General features: G+C 46.7%; 1 protein-coding gene across 1 annotated transcript in view; it reads right to left on the bottom strand.

The window, feature by feature from the left end:
• The window catches only part of CACNA1H (calcium voltage-gated channel subunit alpha1 H), a 393,556-nt gene extending 390,577 nt beyond the window's left edge, over positions 1 to 2,979 (bottom strand). Inside the window, exon 1 of the mRNA XM_033166592.1 lies at positions 2,666 to 2,979. The gene's annotated coding sequence lies outside the window, so the exon portion shown is untranslated. The remainder of the gene's footprint in view (positions 1 to 2,665) is intronic.
• Positions 2,980 to 22,705: the final 19,726 nt, after the last annotated feature.

Raw genomic sequence — 22,705 nt, 5'->3', positions numbered from 1 at the left:
GTTTTTGGGGCAGGGGACCTGCATTCAAACCATTTCCACCAAATGTAAATAGCTGTCTGTCTGTCTGTCTGTCTGTCTGTCTGCCTCCACCTGAAATTTCTCAGGAGCGTGTGTATATGTGTGCATGAGTGTTTTGAAAATCCCTGAAGCAGAGGTGAAAGCAAGCAGGAATAAAGAAATAGGAAAAAGGAAGGAAGGGGGGGTGTTTTCATTCATACATGAAGACAAATCGCTCCTTTTCTTGAACCAGCCAGGGCCGGCTGGTCCATGAGGCAGACTGAGGCAGGTGCCTCAGGCGGTCAAAGCCAAGATGCCAGAGAAGCAGCCCTCACAAGATCTCATTGGATTACAGAAGTTATGCTGTGTGACCCCAGTAAGTGGAGCAGTGAGGGGGGCAGGTGGAACCTCAGGCAGCAAAACTGGGTGAGCCGCCCCCTGGCATTCAATGTGGGTTTACAGGGGCAGCAATGGGCACTGCCAGGCCAGCTTCTGTTCCGCATCCATTGCCCCATACTTCAGAGTAATCAAGTTGGAGCAACAATGTCCAGTTTTCGTTTAGCTTTCCATGTGAAATCGCAGTTGACACGGAATAACTCCACGTAAAGTGTGTTATGTGCGTGAGAGAGGCGTCAGCGTAGGGAATCGGGGAAAGAGAGGTGTGAATGGGATAAATAAGAATGAACCCTGCAGGATCAAACCAAAACTCTCTGTTCTGTTCTAGTCCTTCATCCTATCCTAAGCAGGACATAATAGGACACAGCCTTCCCCTCCTGCATATTGCCAGCAGCTTGTTTTCAGAGGTAGAGTGCATCTAGCTATGGAGGCTTCATTTTGCTATCATAGCTGAGGGATCCATGAAGGACAAAGAAGCAGAAGAAGAAGAAGAGGGGTTTATCAATGGCTATCAAGCTCCTTTTTTTTTCAAGCCATAGCTCAGCGGCAAACATCTGCCAGTGGAACTTAGGAGGAACTCTGGTATGAAATCCTACAGAGTCTGTGCAGACAGTGCACACTGCTAGTCGGTGTAGACAATAGTGAGCAGTATGCAGCTGTGGCCTGACTCAGTTTAAGGCAGTTCCATTTGTTCCTGTCTTGTGGCAGTGAGTTCCACAAGTTAACATTGCCCAATGTGAAGAAAGACTGCCTTGAATCTACTACCTGTCAATGCCCTCTCTAGTTTTCTGAGAAGAAGGGAAGGGAAGAATGAACCAAAGGAAACAGAAAGTTAAGAAGAATTAAGAGGAATGGGTACAAATTATCCTTATAGCACTACTGAGATAAACATGGTTGCTTAAAAATGGATGGGTCCCTGCCACAAACAGAGCTTTTTGGGTAAGATACTTTGGTTATGATAACTGGTTACATTCAACTAAATCCTACTCGGCGTACATCCTTTGAAATGAATGGTTGGCGTTTTCTTTCATTCGAGTGGGTCTACTCTGAGTAGGGCTAGCATCGGGTGGTGTAAATTTACACAGCGGGAGGAGGGATTAAGAAAGGCGAAGTAGGGTTGACGGCGAGCAAAAGTGAAAAGGAACTCAGAAAGGAGCGGAAAGGGGAGAAATCGGTGGCCTTGCAGGGCGAGAAAGGGTTAGCGAGACAGGAAAGAGTTAAGTGGGGAGATGTGGAAAGGTGTGTGTGTGTGTGTGAGAGAGAGAGAGTTAAATAGAAGAGCAGAAGAGAAAAGAGAGAGAGAGTTAAATAGAAGAGCAGAAGAGAAAGAGAGGAAAGAGTTAAACAAGGCAGGCAAAACCTGAAGGTGGAATAGAAAGAAAAAGGGTGGAGAGCGAGAAAGATCCACGAGCTTCATTGTTCTCTAGCTCTCCGCAAGCGACCTCGGGTGGGTCTCTCCAAGCGGCAGCTTCGCCGATGCTCCACGCGGACCATTTGGGGGGTGGGGGTGGGAGAGAACGCGTGTGTCTCCCCCTCCCCCGCGCATAGTCTAAGTGGGGGAGGAGTGAGATATCTCTCTCTCTCTCTCTCTCTCTCTCTCTCTATATATATATATATATATATATATATATGTTTAAAAATAATTCAATAAATTCAATAAAAGAGGAATGTGGGGAAAGGTGAGGTTATCCCCAGAAGCCGTTGGCGGAGACGCACATTTCTCAAAGGGAAGGCGAGAAAGAGGAGAGGGGTCAATGCGTAGCGAAAGAATGTGAAACACAGTGTCTCTCCCCGCTCCCCAATCTTGGGCTTCTAGTTTCTGAAAGATGTGAGGGGTGAAGGGGCGAAATGAGAGACGGGGTGGATTTTTGGGGGGTGGGGGTGGGGGTGGGAGGGAGAGAGGGAGATGCGCTTGCCACAAAGTCATTGTTCAAACGCCTCGCATGGCGAATAGGAATCGAAAGGGTCGGGAAGAGCTGGGCGGTTCAACCTCCCGGCTCGCTCCTGGAGTCTGGACCCGTTTACTCGGAAGAAAGCCCTTCACCTACCCAGCCTCCAAGTTCCAGTATCCTCTTGCGCGCACGCTGCCTCGGAGAGAGCGGAAGTATGCCCTGTTGGAACTCTGCGGGGGTATACTCCCGAGTAAATGTGAAGAGGATCGGGGCCCAAAAAGGCTTTGGGGAGGGGGAGAAAGGGGGGGAGAGGCTGTCTGGACACTTCTCCCCACCACCCCCACTCTGACAGGGACTCGGGGAGGGGGGTGCCGCCTTACCTTAGTTTCACGGACCTCTGTCTTCCCACACGCATAGCCGTCTCTTTTGCCGTTCACATCCGACCAGGCAGCAAAAATCTACTTCCAAGGACTCCGAGCGGAGAGCGGCAGGATTCCCCCCTCCTCGCTCTCGCTCTCTCCCCACCTCCCCTGAGGATAGGAGGTCTCCAGCAATGTCAATCCCACGAGCAGCTCCGGAGAGAGGGAGAGGTGGGTGGGTGCCCTGAGAGAGGGTCAGGGAAGGAAGCCACTTATCGTCGGTGCCCGAAGCATGCCTGATCTCTTTCCTCTCCCCACCCGCAAGGAGACCCCACCTCCCCCCCTTTTGCCTCTCTTTATCCTCCTGTGATCCCCCCCCCCCGAGGAAGGATGGAAAGTCGATCTTCTTCCAAATTGGCTCCGGTCCCTTTTGCACCAAGAATTGGAGCGGAGGGGTGCGGTGGGTGAGGGACACAGTCAATTCCGCCAAATCGTTTGCAGAAGGGTGAAAAGAAAAGAGAGCGCGCGAGAGATATTAGAGATATATATGTGAGCTAGAGAGAGAAAGAGAGAAAAGAACCACACGGCGCCGAAGAGCGCTTCGCCTTTGCGCACACGGGAAACTTCAGACTTCACCGAGGGGAGGGGAGAGAAAAGGGGGTGGAGAGAAAGCGAGAAAGGGGGTGGGGAGCCCGGAGAGCGGCTGGAAGCAGAGCCACGCGAGCGAGCCGAGAGAGGGAGACGGAGAAAGGGCTCCCCACCCAGCTGAGCGGCAGCGGCGGGATGCCGAGCCGTGCGCTTTGGAGAGAGCTCCATGCGTAAAAGTACCCCGGGCGCATGGCCCAGAAGAGCCCGAGAGTGGCCAGTCTTCAGGACTCGCCGCCGCTTTGGAGAGGCGGTGTGCGCCGACCTCAGTGCGTATAATGATAAAGGAAATGGACTGGCGGTGGGGGGCCTGAAGGAGGGTGGGGTTCCACGGTCCCCCCCCCCCCCGTCTCAGTTCTTTCTGTCCTCAAACTGAAGCTAAATGCTCTACCCCGCCCCCATTACGCTTTCGCTCCCTTCGCTCCCTTTGTTCTCTCTTGCAACTGGCGCTGCCCAAGGTGGCTGTGCGTTGAAGGTCACTCTGCGAACGGTTCAGAAGTTCAGCTGTTCTGCGGGGAGAGGGAGAGGGGGGGGATAACCCATTCCAGGTGGGCACACAGTCTCCGGAAAGGGATAGGATGCGGAGGGTTGGGTGGGCAGGTTGGGGGAGTTTCGGGGACCACCGCTAGATAATCCACAGCCTCGCCCTCTTCCCGGGGTGGGGTTCATATAGCAAGGCTGCTGGAGGGAGGAGGGGAAGGTGGGGAATAACTCCGGCGCCCATCTCCGCTGAGGACCGCAAAGCTGCCCACGTTTACGTTGACTCTCTGCCCCCTCCACACGCTCCTGAAATCGCAGAACTTGGAATTCCCAACGCGCGGAGATGCAAAGCGAGCGCGGTGAGGTTCCATTAGAGGCTGAATCAGACAAGGATTCCGAAGAGGAAAAGGCTCCCACTCTCCTCCCATGAAGTCATATTTTTAACCCCAAACTCACTGCTCATCTCCAGCATTTTTTATATTTTCGCATCTGGAGAAGCAAACCCAATATTCTCTTTCCTCCCAGCCACCTACAGAAAAGTAGGTCACCTTAATGATTCCACGGAGTTACTGTAAATCAGTCTCTGCCAATTCTGCTGCCCTCGAGATGTTTTGGACCACAATCCCCACCCACCCAAAGCAGCTGTTTTAGGCCAAAACATCTGGAAGGTACCAGGTTGGCACCAGCTGCTGTCAACTGTGCTCATTCCCCATCCTTAATGATTTAGAGATTCAGGTACTTCAGGACCAGCCTTACATGATGAAGCAGGTTGTTTTGATATATTTTTATCACCATAGAAGGGGGGCATTTCAATGTTCTTGACCACCCCCTGGGCTGTGCCAGCTTGTAGATTCTTTTAAAACGACATTCTAATAAATGGAGGTGCCAGAGAAGGTCGATTATAGGGGATAAATGTTCTCCCTTGGTGCACACGTGTGGAAGGGGAAAACCTGCCTTGATCGGATGCATGAACTTTCTGGGATGCATTAATGATAATCAGGGAAAGCAGGTAACCCCCCCCCCCACTAGCAATGCAATTGTCTGTCATTTTCACTTTTCTCTGTTTCTCATTTTTCCAATCTTAAATTCATTTCTCCGTATTTCTGCAGCTATCTGTGTAAAAAACAACAACAACCACAACCCCATGAAAATTCACCAGCAATTTAGTGCAAGTTTCTCCCAATCAACACATTTCTGCGTGCAGCTTTGACTAACACGTACATTTTTTTTTGCAAGCTATTCCCCCTAATATAATGCATTTGAAAGGTACTTTTCACCAACACACCCATTTTGTATGCCCACTTTCCCCTGTAAGACCCAGCTTTGTCAACTTTGCTTGGAGAATTGCTTTGCAAAATTCAGAGAAGCGCTGTGTTTCGGTTCTCATATTTTCAGCAGATGCAAATGTGATACAAACAGGTTTAAACGTCTTGCCCATCCCTAAGCATTGGACATGATGGCTGTGGCAGAAGGTCTAACGATGTCTGAGGAAAACACCATGCTTTATATCGGTAGGCTTTTGATTTATTCCAAGGAAGTGAGTTTTCATAGAAGGGAATAGAAGGTGGGACAGGCCACTCTGAGTCATTTGGACCAGGCCCCACCTCTCTCTCTCTCTCCTCCCTCCCTCTTTCCTCCCTCCCTCCCTCCCTCCCTTCCTCTCTCCCTCTCTCCCTCTCTCCCTCCCTCCCTCCCTCTCTCTCACTCCCTTCCTCCCTCTCTCCTCCCTCCATCTCCCTCTCTCCCTTCCCTCTCTCCTCCCTCCCCCCCTCTCTCTCCCTATTTGTTTACAGTAGGTTTGAGGAACCTTTGGCCTGCCAGTGGTGACAGGACTCCAGCTCAACCACATCCCTGTTTGTTGGCCCGGGGCATACCATGAGGAGGGCCAAGGGGTGCCGTGGCCCTGGGTTTAAATTTTTAAAGAGTGGCTGGGGAAACCCAGCCAGATGGGTGGGGTATAAATAATAAATCATTATTATTAATATTATTATTAACAAATTATTAAAGGATTTGAGGGGCACAACCAGGTGCCCCCACAACAGTCTCCCTCCCTGACTAAGTTGTACTCAGGCTGGGCCTCCAGGACTGGGGCAGTGGCAGTACCTCCCACTCTTCACTCACTGCTGTGACTTGGTTGGCAGAGAGGGCTTGGGTTGGCGCGGTGACCCTCCACACCTGGCCCCTGCAGCATGTGCATGTGTGCCCCGGGCACCGAGAACCCATGCTATGCCCCTGCTGTTGACCATGCTGCCCAGAGCTGATGAGGCTTGTTCAACAACATGCAGAGAGTGCAACAAGTTTCCCATTCCTGGTTTTCTTGGCCACTTTCCCTTTGAAAGCCAATCTGAAGACATAGAAAATCAGCAGATGTAAACTTCATGCACATTTGCCTTTTAAGGGTTTAGCAATGCCCCTGGAAGGGCCAACATTCAATGATGAAAAGGGAAAGAAGAAATCTCCCCGCAGCCCGGCTGCCTTCTCCCCCAGGACCTCTGAAAACTGACGGGTTTATTATATTCAATTTGCAAATACAGGCCTTGCCGCTATTCATTGCCGGTTAATAACTGAGAATTGATTGAAAATGGAGGTCAGAGTTTCTCGAGAACAGAGATGAGAACTAATGGAGAACAACGTTCAAACGCAGCTGCAGCCCCACGCACAAACACACACAGAGTTTGATTATGCCGCTGCAAGGTTGTGATGAACGGAGGGTTGGTTACGAGAACTCCACTTCTTATTCCGGAAAGGGAAGCAGCAGCCCTGAATCGGAGGACGTGAGCTTGCCTGATGAAGGCCGGAGCTCATGAACAAGAAAGGCAGCTAATTAGGGGGAAATAAATTGTGCCGTGCGACGGAGGATTTGTGTGTTTGATCTGGGGATGCCTTGCTCATGAAAAATCATTTTCCTATTGTACAAGTGTTTGTGCTCTAAAGCAGAACTGGTGTGTGTGTGCGTGTGTGTGTGTGTGTGTGTTGACCTTGACTTGATTTGAAGTGGGAGGGGAGAAGAGAGCTCCAGAAAAAAAGGAAGAAAATGAGAGTTTGACTAAAAACGGAAGGCATGGGGGAGGGAGAAGAGCAATCTCCAAGTGTCATGAGATGTTCTTGGCTGTTTTCCCCAAAGCCTTTCCCATTTCATATGCCTTTGCTTCTTCTTCTTCTTCTTCTTCTTCTTCTTCTTCTTCTTCTTCTTCTTCTTCTTCTTCTTCTTCTTCTTCTTCTTCTTCTTCTTCCTCCTTTGCTTTCCTCAATGCTTTCCAAGCCGTGCATATAACGGCAAACAGAGCCGTCTCTAAAGATATCTCTCGTCGTATGTCAAGGCTACATGGTAAAGTTCAGCCACAACTCGCAGCAGACCTTTGGAAATGAGTTTCCCCACCTGGAATCAGCATGTCCAATTTGACCTTTCTGAAGGCCATTTCCAGGCGGAGTGTTCAGATATCTCTCCAGTGGCTACACCAAGGAAGGCTGCGATGCTGGAAACTGCTTTGGTATCTGGGTAGAGAAGAACTCAAGACCTAGGAAGATAAGACGAGCCCTGCTGGATCAGGGCAATGGCCTTTCTGTTCCAGCATCCTGTTCTCATAGTAGCCACCCAGGTGCCTCTAGGAAACCAAGAAGCGAGACCTGAACGCTTTCAGCGGCAGACTTTGGTCTTTCAAAGTTCAGCGGCGCCCTGAGCGAGGACAAAATCCAGTCTCTTGCCTTCTGTTCTACTGAATTCACTACAATGACCCATGGCGCCCCCTAGGCTCGGCCCCCAGTAAAGCGGAACCAGTCGTGCTGCCTTAAATCTGCCTCTGACACTTCTTCGGCTTCCAGCAGCTGGTATTCAGAAGCAGCAGATTCTGCAAACTCAGGGTCCCTGAAGTGAGTTGCTGGAACTAGGCTCAAAATTATTTTCTGCTTCACTGATGAGCCAGGGTCTAAAGCAGGCATAGGCCCTCCAGATGTTTTGGGACTACAACTCCCATCACCCCTAGCTAACAGGACCGGTGGTAGGGGATGATGGGATTTGTAGTCTCAAAACATCTGGAGGGCCGAGTTTGCCTATGCCTGGTGTAAAGGCCCTACCCCTTGATTTTATTCAAAGCCAGGCCAATCGGAAAGCTTTGTGCTTCCAACAAATCACAGAGCCCAATATGTCACTCTTCTACATGTGCAAAGATGGTTGTGGAGCCCCACTTACACACACACACACACACACACACACACACACACACACTCAGCCCAATCCTGAGGGCAGGATCCACAGGGGCAACAGATCCCAATGCAGAGCTTGTTCCTCATGGAGATCTTCACTCACCCCTTCTTCCCTGGTGGGGAGGGGTGTGTGTGTCGATTTGTGGTTCACCTCAGGTGCCAGAACATTGTGGGCTGGCCCTACCTACACACACACACACACACACACACACACACACACAACTTGCTCAACCAGGGCATGGTTGCTCCAAAAAGATCTTGACACCCCATTATTTCTGCAGCTGTTTTGCAGGAGCTGTGACAAGCCTCTGAACAAGCCTTTATTTTGACCATTCAGAGGGATGGAAAGTGTCACAAAGCTGCTACAGGGGGGAAAGGGATAGAAAGGTTTTTGCTACTGTTTCAAAGTGAAATTTTGAGAGACAGGAGGCTGTGCTTATGAGATGACAATTTCTCTAGTGTAAAGGGATGGGAGACTGGACGGGGGGAAGCTTCTAGAGGGCATTGGACTTCTCTTCCCATCAGCTCTGGTGAATAATCAAGTATTATAGGAGTTGCAGTCCAACAACATGGGAGGGCCAAAGACTCCCCAACTCCTAGCTTAGTACATTCCCCTCCTCTTGAAAAAAAGCCCCACAATTGCTCGCAGACATGTAGGAATCTTTTTTCAACAAGTTTCCAGCATGATAGGGTGTTCTGAAAGCATCATGTGACCAAAATGATGTCACATGATGCATACTTTCTTCAGGAAGCCCCATCAAGCCAGGACATTGTCTGCAAAGAGTCTCAGGTGCAGAGCTTTTTTTTTTTTAATGCATGTGCTAAATTAAGAGTTGGAAAAGATTCTGAAAATGAGCAAGGGGTTTGCACGGCTTCCATGTCAGGAAACGTTGCAGCACCTGTGAATTTCCTATAGACCTGTGCTCCTTTTTTAAACATTTTATTTCAAATATACAGATAATACATAGGTAACAAAAACGTACGTTGGTAGTTTCTATAGAAATCAAATAATAATAATAACCAAGTCAAATACTATCAAACCCCCCAAAAAACTTGCATCTCTACATATATGCAAAGAAAAGAAAAAAGGAAACAAGAAAAAGACAAATAAAAAACAATGACAAACACACAAACACAACATTCAATATGTATGTTTTGTTAGATACTATTCAGTACGATTCAATCCTATACTAGTATTTCTCATATACAGGTGAAACTCAAAAAATTAGAAGTCCATTTATGTAAGCAATTGTTTTCATTAGCTACTGGAGTTTAATATATGAGATAGACTCATGACATGCAAAGCGAGATATGTCAAGCCTTTGCTTGTTATTATTGTGATGATTATGGCGCACAGCTGATGAAAACCCCAAAGTTGAGATTGTGAATTTGGGGTTCTCATCAGCTGTACGCCATAATCATCACAATTATAAGAAAAAAAGGCTTGACACATATCTCGCTTTGCATGTCATGAGTCTATCTCATACATTAGTTTCACCTTTTAAGTTGAATTACTGAAAGAAATGAACCTTTCCACGATATTCTAATTTTTCGAGTTTCACCTGTATGATACCTTTCATATGGATTGAATCTCTTTACGTATTTAATTGCTATGGACTTCCATATGCTGCTATAGAGGCATCTGGTATGGTCCCTGCTACAATATTTTTTTTAAAAAAATGCTTTTCTCAGTTATTGTATGGTATTCCAATTTGGATACAAGCATTTAATAGAGAAGTTGAACAAATTCAAGTGACCTTTCTTCGTAAGATCCTTGGTGTCCCTAAATCAGTAAGTTATTTAACCTTATGTGCTGAATCCAGTCAACATTTGACGGAAACCGAAGCATGGCTCTCCACAATCAAGGCTTGGCTGAAAGTCCATTTTAGAACAACCTCTAACCCCTTTTTAACCTCTATGGTTGAAGACCGTATTTTATCAAGATGGTACAGAGCTTTGGGCATTGCCCTCGAGAGTCTCGAAGTATGTGACGAAAATCACACATTCCAATTAATCAAGCAATTAATCTAAGACCGAGATCTTGTTCTCCGGAGGCTTTGGGTATCACAACATCCTACGGAACCTGTGCCAAATATCTAAAGGATCTACTGCTCCCTTCCCATCGAAGAGCTTTTATGCTTGCGAGGCTAAACTCTTTCCCCTCCACAGTGACCAAAGGCAGATTCTCACACATTCCATTTCAAGCCCGTTTGTGTGCCTGCAATCAAGAAGTAGCTGATTCAGTGGACCACATTCTCTGAGATGGCTCTTTACACAGCAGACTTTGCCAAATGATGCTGAGCAAAATGTTGGACATCCAGCCCACAACTCCGAGAAGAAGCCAAATAAGGTTTCTCCTGGCAGACCAGGACAAATATATTACTGCTTTAAAGGTAAAGGTAAAGGACCCCTGACAGTTAAGTCCAGTCATGAACAACTCTGGGGTTGTGGCGCTCATCTCACTTTACTGGCCGAGGGAGCCGGCATTTGTCCGCAGACTGTTTTTCCGGGTCATGTGGCCAGCAGGACTAAGCCGCTTCTGGCAAAACCAGAGCAGTGCACTGAAACACTGTTTACCTTCCTGCTGGAGTGGTACCTATTTATCTACTTGCACTTTGATGTGCTTTCAAACTACTAGGTTGGCAGGAGCAGGGACTGAGCAACAGGAGCTCACCCTGTCACGGGGATTCGAACCGCCAATCTTCCAATCAGCAAGCCCTAGGCTCAGTGGTTTAGACCTCAGCGCCACCCGCATCCTATTACTGCTTTAGTAGTATCCTTTGGGGCAATAGATGGGGCATATCAGAATATCCAAATGCACACGACCATAGTGTGACCTTATATCCCTTGATAGCTTCACCCTTGTCTTTTTAGTTATTCCAGTTACTTGAAATGTTTTATACTGTGATGCCAATAAAGGTATTTGATTGATTGATTGATTGATTGATTGAGGCACCTGGTTGGCCACTCTGAGAACAGGATGCTGGACTAGTGACATGGAAATTGAATAATAAAAATAAGAAATGCTTTCATCATGCCAACCAAATTGTCACACAAAAGTGTGCTGGCTTTCAGATTCACCAGGACTCTTGGCTTCAACATCATCCAACTTCTTCCCTCCCCACCACACCATGGCAATTAGCCTAATGAAGAATCCTGGAGCTTGCCTACATTTTGTGACATTTTGGTTGGCCTGATGTGGATTTTTGAAAAACACACACACACACACACACACACAACCAAGACGCTGAACTTAACACCGCCTTAAAAGGCCTTGAAATTAGAAAATGCTTTTTCTTGGAATACCAGAACTTTATACGGCCCCATGAAGCTTACTGAGAAGATGGGTACTTATTTATATCATGCACAATTCACTTTTGGAACTCACTGCCACAAGATGGGGGTGATGGCAGCTAGCTTAGAGAGCTTTAGATAAAAGTCCAGGCACATTCATGGAGGATACCCCTGTTAGAAATGACTGCTGAAGGAGCCTCTGTGCTCAGGGTGGTGAATGTTTTTCAAGAAGATGTCTGAATCCCCTTCTGGTCATCCTTTTGAGGGCCACGTGCCAGCAGTGGGCGGGGCCAGAGGCAAAAGTGGGTGGGGCAATGAATGCAAATTTTGGCTTTGAATAGTAGGCTGGTTTCACTACACACTCACATATCCCTCGCTATCCTCGCTCCAGGCAAGAATTCAAGGCAGGCAAGGTCATGAGAGAATGGTGCTTAAGCAGGACTGGTGAGGGGTGTGGCCTAGGGTTAGAGGTGTGGCTTAGGAAGGGTGTGGCCTGGGGAAGGTTTGGAGCAAGGGTAGGCAACCTAAGGCCCGTGGGCCAGGTGTGGCCCAATCACCTTCTCAATCCAGCCCACGGACAGTCCAGGAATCAGCATGTTTTTACATGAGTAGAATGTGTCCTTTTATTTAAAATGCATCTCTGGGTTATTTGTTGGGCCTTCCTGGTGTTTTTACATGAGTAGAATGTGAGCTTTTATTTGAAATTGTGGGAATGTTTAGGAGTGTGGATGAGTATATACTATTTATATATCTCAATCCCAGCTTGTGTGAGCAAGCTCCAAACTTAGCAGAGTTACATTCCCTTTTAAAACACAGCAGAAAACGGTTGCATAGGCTTGCTAAAGCCTCTATAAGAAATATATATTCCTGGTATATTCCCCTTGTTCCCTCTTAAAAGCAAAGACACAATACAGTACTGATTATAAGATATAAAAGTTTACTTACAGACATCCATGAGTACAGGCACAAAGAGCAGATAAGCAGATAAGCTTAGATAAATATATTTACATGTGGTGAAGCTGATTCCATAGGGGAACAGGCTTCACCTCTGCTTCTCTCAGCTGCAAGCTGAGAGAGAGCATCCTGCTAGTTCAAAAGACGAGGCAAAATGGAAGAGACTTCTTTGGGATCTGGTTCCCAGGTAAGACCACACCTACTTCTGGTTTCTGTAACTCAGTCCAGGTAAACAGGAAGTTAAGCCTGGAGGACTGAGTTACCTTCATGTCCTCTCTAGCAGTGTTGGGTTTGGCTGCTCTGTGTTTACATCCCACAGAAATGCATCTCTGGGTTATTTGTTGGGCCTTCCTGGTGTTTTTACATGAGTAGAATGTGTGCTTTTATTTAAAATGCAACTCTGGGTTATTTGTGGGGCATAGGAATTTGTTCATTCCCCCCCCCCAAAAAAAATATAGTCCGGCCCACCACATGGTCTGAGGGACGGTGGACTGGCCCACGGCTAAAAAAGGTTACTGGTGCCTGGTTTGGAGGGTCAGATAAGCCTGGATGCCTCATTTGTCCCCTGGGCCCAGGCTTCCCCACCTCTGAGGTATAGGGCCAATAGGAGCCAAATTGGGCAATGTCACCTCGTCATGGGAGATGCCTTTACCCTTAGGCAAAGCATTGGATAACTGTGACAACTCTAGAGCTAGTGCAATGCATCCTGAGGTCAGTAGGTCACCTTATGCCATTTACAGGATTCCCTTCTAAGATCTGTTATTCACCAAAGCAGTCAGAAGCAATCATTCTCAATAACATCAACGCGACCTATGATTGGAATCCAGGCCCTGGGCCAAAGCTGTATCCAGTGGATACTAGGTTGGTTGTACAAATGACACTATTTCCGCTTCATTGACTTCTTCAGGGCTGTCCCCACAGCGTCCTGTCATTATAGGAGAAGAGAGTACTGCTTGGCCAGCATCCATTCCTCCCCATCAATAAACCCACAAGGTTTCGAAGATAGATGCCGTCTCTGGGATAACTGAGGTGTAAGTGAATGGGGAATTGGCTTGCAAGATCAAGGGCAGGCTAATGAGATGCGGAGTTCTCCTCACCAGAAATAGGAGTTTGTCACATGTTGGCACTTGCCCAGGTCAATTACAGCGAGCGTGAAAGAAGGAGGCAGAGAGGAGGAGGCAAAAATAGGGCTTGCTTTCAGTGGCAGGTATCCAGAGCTCAAGTTCACTGGTTGGAGGGTGGCTTTCTCACCTTCGTATCTCACTGATCTTACTGATGCACTGCATCATGGGTTTTATAGTCTTATTCATATAGTTCTTTTCATGCACATATAACAGTGCTACATTATGGATGATGAGATGAGAGGGCTGCCTCAACAGAAGCTTGGTAAAGGTAAAGGGACCCCAGACCATTAGGACCAGTCGCGGACGACTCTGGGGTTGCAGCGCTCATCTAGCTTTACTGGCCGAGGGAGCCGGCATACAGCTTCCGGGTCATGTGGCCAGCATGACTAAGCCACTTCTGGCAAACCAGAGCAGCGCATGGAAACGCCGTTTACCTTCCCGCTGGAGCGGTACCTATTTATCTACTTGCACTTTGACGTGCTTTCGAACTGCTAGGTGGGCAGGAGCTGGGACCGAGCAATGGGAGCTCACCCCGTCACGGGGATTCAAACTGCCGACCTTCTGATCGGCAAGCCCTAGGCTCTGTGGTTTAACCCACAGCGCCACCCACGCCACCAACCTTAGATCTGCATAAAAAATCTAGCAGATATAAGAATGCTTTCTTATATTTATATCTCACCTTTCTTCAAGGAGTTCATGGTGGCATACAAGGTTCTTCCCCTCGGCATTTTATCCTCACAACAACCCTGTGAAGTAGATTAGGCCGAGAGACTGTGACTGAGAGAGTGGGAATTTGAACCCTAGACCCCCAGGTCCTAGTCCAACAATCTAACCATTGCAGCACACTGAATATAGAATGATGGTTTACTTTGTGACTAAAAATCTTCTCCACAAAGCAGTTTAAAATACAGATATAAAAAAATTACCATATTACAAAATTAAAGAAAATATCATAGAATTCAATAACCAGAACATCATTTAGAATTCAAAAAGGGCCCCCACCAGCCACCAATGAACATTGCCCATCCAAATTCCATTGACGTGAGATGGGTCTTCAGAACCCTCTTTAATCCCACAAGGGATGGGGCCTGCTAAACCTCCACAGGTACTTCACAACTGTGGGGCCATCACTAGAAATGCTCTGTTGTGGATGACAACCCATCTGATTGTCTTCTGAGGTGGGCTCCTTAGCAAAAGCCTTCAAAGTAGATTTCAAGGGATGAGGAGGTTGATACGGATGTAGGCTGTCCTTTAAGACAGTCCAAAACCATTCAGGGCTTTAATGTTGATAGCCATCACAATGAATTGGACCCAGAAGCATAATGGCAGCCACTGAAACTGGGCCAATATAGGCATAATATCTTCTGGCTACCTAGCTCCAGACAGCAGCTGGGCAGCCAAATTTTGTACAAATTGAAGCTTCCACACAGTCTCATGTAAAGGGTATTGCAGTAGTCTAGTCAGGATGTGATAACTGCATGGATACCTGTGACAAGATCAGACTTCTCTAGATAGGGTCAAATGAAGAAGCAGAGCATCTGATTTTGTGCATCGTCCACAACCTCTGAAAATAATTCTGCATTAATAAAACATTTTGATTCACCGTGACAGGTGCCTTTACATGAGCAATCTATGCTCTGAGATTATGCGTGATCCCAATAACTTTGAAGAGCTGGGATTTGCTGATCCAATTTGTAAGGTCAAATTTAGGGTTTGCGAAGGCGGAGATGAATTAAATGCTGTTATGGAAACTGTATCGGTTTAGAGGTTTCACAGTCATGAAATTGTAAGGAATCTAGTTAACTAAATGTTTATGTCATTACATTTCAGGGTCATATATGTTAGGAGAGAAACGTATGGCAATTTTGTATGAGCTTTCTTATGAAATTCTCTCCTTTTTTAAAGAGAGAAGGTGTAATCTCAGGAGGACTGTATTGTTGACTGTATTGTTATGATGTGAAGGGATGCCCACCAGTGAGAAAGGATGATGGCTCAAGCAACAGGAGGTCAGAAGTTCTTGGTTGCAAATGGAAGGCAAGGTTCAGCACCTTGGAGAGAGATCAACAAAACTTGGGTCTTCAGCTGTTTTCGGACTACAGTTTCCATCATCCCTGACCACTGGTCCTTCTAGCTAGGGATGGTGGGCATTGTAGTTCAAAAACAGCTGGAGACCCAAGTTTGGAAAACACTGGTTTAGGAAACTAACTGAGACTTCTGTAGCTGAAACCAACCAACCACCCAAGCAACACATGCAAAGTCCCGAAACAGTTGGGTGAGTTTTATAGCAGGGCTCAGTAGACATAGACTGGAAGCCCCACCCCCTGAGCTGCCTGTGAGTCACTTAAAGGGCCATGGTCTTCTTCTTCAGCCATTGGCTCCCTCAAGGTAGTGAGGTTTCTGTCCTGGCTCCCATTCCAAAGCATGATGGTAGAAGTTCTTACACGTATTAAGGCAGAGTAATGGTACAGATCCAGTAGCAAGGAAAGAGCTATTCCAGTCCCAAAGCTATCACAAGGCAAATGATTGTCTGGGATGGACCCAGTCTAAGAACAAGGCCCAAGGGGCACGAGTTCAGGGGCAGTTACAAGAAGTTCAAGACTGCACAAAAGCAGAGAAGTTGCTCCAACAAGTTTTCTGTGCTCACCTGTCCAGCTTTAAAATGAAGGTAGGCACAGCTGATTGCCGAAGAATTTATGCTTTTGAATTATGGTGCTGGAGGAGACTCTTGAGAGTCCCATGGACTGCAAGAAGATCAAACCTATCCATTCTCAAAGAAATCAGCCCTGAGTGCTCACTAGAAGGACAGATCCTGAAGTTGAGGCTCCAGTGCTTTGACCACCTCATGAGAAGGGAAGACTCCCTAGAAAAGACCCTGATGTTGGGAAAGATGGAGGGCACAAGGAGAAGGGGACGACAGAGGATGAGATGGTTGGACAGTGTTCTCGAAGCGACTAACATGAGTTTGGCCAAACTGCGAGAGGCAGTGAAGGATAGGCGTGCCTGGCGTGCTCTGGTCCATGGGGTCATGAAGAGTCGGACACGACTGAACGACTGAACAACAAGAACAACAAGGCACAGCCCTTACTTGCAGTAGTCTCTATTCCTATGTCAGTGGCTAGCCTGCAAGAGGGCACTGCATCTAGGAGTCTCTCTTGCCTCTGGAAAGACCAGGACACATCTCCTATTCTTGACGCTTGCTCAGACACTCCAGGCAGCAGCTCTAAGACCTCTCCACATGTCTAAAAATATTCTTTAATGTATTTCTATCCTGTTTTACTGTTAAGTTGGGATTCAAGGCAGCTTACAACATTGAGAAACTTCAACTACAAATTACAAAGTAATAAAAACAAACTAGTTATAAACAATAATTAAAACACACCAAAACTCAACTTAAAGCCAGTAATTAAAATCTAGTTTGCCCTGGCAGCTGTCTAGCAATCAGCAATGCCTGCATCTTGGTTTTCAAAACCCTGTTCGAACAGAAAAGGTGTTAACCTGCCATGAAGAGGGAGTCAGTTTAACCTCTCTTGGGAGCGAATTTCACAGTCTTTGAGCAGCCACAGAAAAGGGTCTGGTGCCTCTGATGTTGATGGGACCAAGAGAAGGTGCTCACTCAAATGGACCGGTAGCCAGTGAAGCAGTTTTAACAGGGGAGTAATGTGCTCACTGTTACTGGCCCCAGTTAGCAGTCCAGCTGCAGCATTCTGGACCAGCTGAAGTTTCCAAGCACGTTTCAAAGCACATTTGAAACCAGAGAGCCAGTTTGGTGTAGTGGTTAAGAGCGGCAGACTCGTAATCTGGGGAACCGGGTTCGCATCTCCGCTCCTCCACATGCAGCTGCTGGGTGAACTTGGGCTAGTCACACTTCTTTGAAGTCTCTCAGCCCCACTCACCTCACAGAGTGTTTGTTGTGGGGGGAGGAAGGGAAAGGAGAATGTTAGCTGCTTTGAGACTCTTTCGGGTAGTGAAAAGTGGGATATCAAATCCAAACTCTTCTTCTTCTTCTTCTTCACATTGCAGTAGTCAAACTGGGATGTAACTAAGATGGCCAGATCGGACATTTCTTTTCTTTTTTTATAAGAATTTATTAAATTTTAATAAAACAACAAACACAAAATACAACAAAACACTACATAACACTATAAAACTACAAAAACTACAAAACGTAACAAAATTAAACACAAAAATACAAAAATCTTACCAAACACTTATTTAACTATCCTTATAATATTCCTAACATTGTTTAGGGACCTCCTCACATCCTCTCTTTCTGTGTTCATTTCTAAACTTCTTTAGTAATTTCATAACATTATAAAATCATCATTCTCATCTAATGTTAATCCTTATAAACCGTGTATAATCATTCTCTTCTATTCTTAGTCCTTAAAAAAACACACATAAAATACTCTATCTACTTCTTATACCCTATCTTAAACAAACTAATTACATAACTGTTGCCTTATACGTCCTCTGATTTCAATCTCAGATTTCAATCTTTTCACGAGCCAGATAGGACATTTCAATTTTGACAACACTCTCTTCCCCCTGAGGTGGAGAGGTTGCTGGAAGTCCAATCTCCTCACTAGATTCATGATGTCATTGGAGGCCAAGGAGGGGAGGGCTTTCCATCTGTTCCAGCCCCTTCCCTCCAATTCCCCTCCCTCCCCACCTTCCTCTCAAATGTGACAAGCCTGGTGGCACTAAGGGGGTCATGACAATTTCCATCTGAGGAGAGTCTCTCCTCAGGATCCTCTCGAACCCCCTAGGAGTCCATCAAAGTCTGCTGGCAGAGGTGTCTCTTTGGGGGTCAGGGGTAGGGAGGCAGACGCCAATGCCCCAGAATCCTATGGGATGCACCTCAACATGGATCCAAGTTTTCCATGCATCTGCAGTTGTGGGAGGACTTTCCTCCCATGGGTCCTAGTCCATGGCTCATCTGGACAACGAGCCAGATATGTTGGATTGTAACTCTGTGGCTAAAAATTCTCTGGAGCACACTGCCTCTCAGATTTAAGTGTGTGCCTTATAAGAGAAGTCGCTGCTGAATGTCTCCATCTTTCTTTTTTCTTTCTTGTAAGGGGAGGGACGATTTTCTATTTAGTTAATACTTGACGACTCCAATCTGGATTTTTCTGATTGCCAAGAAAACTTCAAGCATGGTACAATCTAGCTAACAGCCCTTGCATAAATCATGCTAGAAAATAATGAGTATCTGTGGACTGAATTCATTTAGCTAAATAGACAGTGGGCCACTTTCAAGTTATTTAGAAAGATTAACAGAAGAGGAGGGGAAATTGGCAAGGCGGGTTGGGGGGGGGAGGAGAGGGAAGGAGCCACTAATAAATCAGTGAGGAGAGTGGGGGGGGGGTGGCGTGGAGAAGAGAAATTGTATTAGAAACAATGAATTTTTCTAATACATTCCAAATTCGTTCAGTGCAAAAGTTCTTCCAACCGAGATTGGCAGCTTGATAATGCTGGATGTTCTTGGGCTTCAGATGCATTTTTAATTAAAATAGGCTGGCGATTACAGATGCAGTTTTAAAATGAAATTATAATTGGACCCATGCAGAGCTCTTAAGAACATCTATGACATTTGCTTTTCGACATTATCAGGTTGGGGGGGGATTTTTATTTTTAAAGAGAGAAAACGGCCTGCTTTAGGCTGAGGTCCCAAATTTGGTGCCCAGGGGCTCCACAGTGACCTCAGACATCAGTCTTGGCACCCATCAAGCACACTTCCCACCCACCCACCCACCCTTTTTTTTGAAAAAGTGAAAGACCCTGAAGGTCTGGCTGGTGTCTTGTTTTATATAGCATGGGCTGAGCTGGCTGCAAAGTGAAATGGAAATACCCACCCACTTCGCTCTCTTTCTTTTCCCAAAATGCTGACATGGGGGGCCCAGAGGCACGGGAGCCCACTGTCTCCTGTTCAAATAAGTTTTTAGTGGTCAATGTTTTATTGTTGGGAGCCTCCCATAGTGGCTGGCGCAAGCCAGTCAGATGGGCGGCATATAAACAATAGAATTGTTATTAAATTACCGTACTTTTCCGTGTGTAAGACGATTTATTTATTTTTTTACTCTAAAATAATGTAAAGAATTGTAGGTCGTCTTATACACAGCTAGTGCAGAGGAGGGACGTCCGATTGGTTGCAGCCGCAAGCAGGAGCTTGTCTGCGGCGATTGGGTGGGCTATTGGTGGCTGCGGCAAGGGCTGCCGTGGATCGGCTACCACTGCAGCAACTGGGCATGTGATTGCCTGCTGCTGGCGGTGAGGTAGCAGACGGTTGGTGGCATCGGCGACAGGTGTGATTGTCAGCGTTTGTCAGTCACGTGAGTGATATTCGTCACTCCCCCCCCCCAATGCTCAAGAATTCTGGGCAATCCTCCGCCCAAAAAGCTCAACAACTGTTGGCCATCTCCCCCCATTTTCTTAAATTGGAGTCCCCCAAAATAGGGGGCGTGTTATACATGGAAAAATACGGTATTATTACTACTAGTCCAGCAACAGTTAGAGGGCTGCAGGTTGCTTTACACTGGGACATAGATACGTACTCTTACTACGCCTATCAGTAGGATGAAGAATCAGAAAACCAGGTCCTGGTTTTGTGCTTGTATTGCAGCAACTACTGAAGATAGAAGGGACGCGGGTAGCGCTGTGGTCTAAACCACTGAGCCTAGGGCTTGCCGACTGGAAGGTCGGTGGTTCGAATCCCCGCAACCGGGTGAGCTCCCGTTGCTCAGTCCCTGCTCCTGCCCACCTAGCAGTTCGAAAGCATGTCAAAGTGCTAGTAGATAAATAGGTACAGCTCCAGCGGGGAGGTAAACGGCGTTTCCGTGTGCTGCTCCGGTTCGCCAGAAGCGGCTTAGTCATGCTGGCCACATGACCCGGAAGCTGTACGCTGGCTCCCTCGGCTAATAAAGCAAGATGAGCACCACAACCCCAGAGTCGTCCGCGACTGGACCTAATGGTCAGAGGTCCCTTTACCTTTCTGAAGATACAAAATAGAAAATTCTTTCCAGTAGCACCTTAGAGACCAACTGAGTTCGTTCTTGGTATGAGCTTTCGTGTGCATGCACACTTCTTCAGATACACTGAAACAGAAGTCACCAGATCCTTAAATATAGTGAGGGAGTGGGGAGGGGTATTACTCAGAAGGGTGGTGGGAATGGGTGATCAGCTGATAGGTGTGGAAAACTGAAGATAGAACAGCTTGACTAGATGACAGGTGGGGAGCAGGTGGTCCTCCAGATGTTGTTGGCCTCCAACTCCCAGCAGCCCCAGACAGCATGGCCCATGGTCAGGGATGATGAGAAGTAGAGTCCAAGGACATCTGGAGGACCATAGATTCCCCACACCTGGACCCTTGTTCTCTTCAAGCAAGGGCAGTTCTTACGATCTTTTGGAAGATGAGATGGGAACAAGGAGCAACCTGATGTTGATAGCACCTGCAATCCTTAATTGTTTATTTCATGGTGAACCCCCCAGTCTTCCCCAATCTATTCCCTCGCCGAGTGCAATTTATCACCCCATCAGTTGGCCATGTTCAGAGACCAAGTGCTCCTCTGAAGTGCATCATCGTGGGGGAAGAAACTCCCATTGGAAGAGAGATAAGAGCAGGAGGCCTGCTCCATCCTCTCCAGCTGCCTCTTCCCCCTGACATTTATAGCGTAATAATGTCCTTTCGTGTAAAAATCCCAAATAGATTTACATAATTTATTGTAACTCTTTTGTGGTTTATTTAATGCTCGGCTGATTCTCGCTCAACTTAATGTGTTGCCATAACGCTAGACGTGTCGAGAGCGGCTGTTTTACAGTTTTTAATCAAGGCCTCCCAAACACCTGCCATCTCCAGCTCCTGATCAGGAATTCGAGCAGCTTTGAAGATGCTGCAGGGGATCTTCCTGCCGGTGGCGGAGTGGCAAATTCCAAAATGCAAGAGCTATTTGTGACAGTCCCAGTGGCCACACCTTCTAAGGAGGTGTCAGGGAGTGGGTTGATGGGAGGCACCAGCCAGGAAACCCCCAAGGGAGACCCCAAGAGAAAGGCTCAGAGCCAAGGGACTGGTGGTGGGACACTGACGAGAGGTCAGAGGGAGAAGACTGGCAGGAAGGGCTGGATGCTGAGCAGGAAGAGCCTGTGACAGGACGGACTCTGAGGCTGAAGCAGAGGAGGGGAGTCAAGAGGCTGCTAAAGAATTCAGGGAGTCTCCCTCTCCTGCTGTGACAAGCTCCCTATCCTCCTGGCCTCCAAGAACATGCAGAATAATGAGGAGAGCAGAACAGAGGCCAGAGGGGTGGGAATGTTCAGGGAGGCAGGAGAGGATATATTGTTTATTAATATCCTTCCTAACTTGTGCTAGCACGTTCCTTTACTTAGTAGAGTTTCACATTCCTCATTTAAACGCACAGCGGGTAGCTGGTTGCAGGCTTGTGTAAGTCTCTTACTATTTTGGTTCCTGGTAAGTTCCCTTATATCCTTCTTTAAAAAATAAACACGTCACAATCTTGTGTAAAGTATATAAAAGTAGTTTACTCACATCAGTTCACATCCCTGAAGGCAGACTTAGTTACAAAGTATATACATGTGGAGCTATCTCATATGGGGATAATCCCAACAGAGCATCTCTAGCTAAAAGCTGCTCCAACATCAGAGGAAATCAAAGAGAGAGAGAGTGAGAGAGTGCTGCGTGCCTTGTCCCTTTTGTTACCTGGACAGGTAAGGCCACGCCCACCTCTAGTCATATGCAAAGGCAGTATGTCCCAGCAAAGAGGAAACAGGAAGTTTTCAACTGGCTGGACCGAACATTCCCCCACATGTCCACTCTAGGAAAACAAGGAATGTTGTACTTGACTGCCACTTACGTATCACAAGAGTTGCACAGAGACAGTTTGAGATTGTTTGGGAAACTTCTGGGAGAAAGGGTAGAAGGCGGGGACCTTCAGTCTTGGCAACTGCTCCTTAGGGGCATGACTTTCTAAGAAACTGAGTTATATTGTCATTTCCTTGAATAAAGAGTTGATTTCACTGACAATGGCTTTCTGCCATACTATATTTTCAGAGCAAAAAATTATAAATATAAGTATGTATTTTATATGCTTTGCTGTGTGTGCATCTGTTTATGTGCCAGTTACTTTAGAAATCCTGGAGTCTTAAGTGTATAATATGCATATAATACGATACATATTATATCTTTATAATATTATATGTGTAATAAAGTGTAAAATAAATAATGTAATATGTGAGACTTGTCCTTCTCACTTCTTGCTGCTAATAAGTCCCAATAAGTGCACCTGGAGATCTTCAGAAAATTCCATCCCTAAAACCGAATTGTGTGCCAAGGTGAGATCCCAGGTTCTTT

The sequence above is a fragment of the Lacerta agilis genome, chromosome 13, assembly GCF_009819535.1.
Source record: "Lacerta agilis isolate rLacAgi1 chromosome 13, rLacAgi1.pri, whole genome shotgun sequence".
In the NCBI taxonomy this organism is placed as follows: domain Eukaryota; kingdom Metazoa; phylum Chordata; class Lepidosauria; order Squamata; family Lacertidae; genus Lacerta; species Lacerta agilis.
This window is presented reverse-complemented; position numbering and strand designations above follow the sequence as displayed.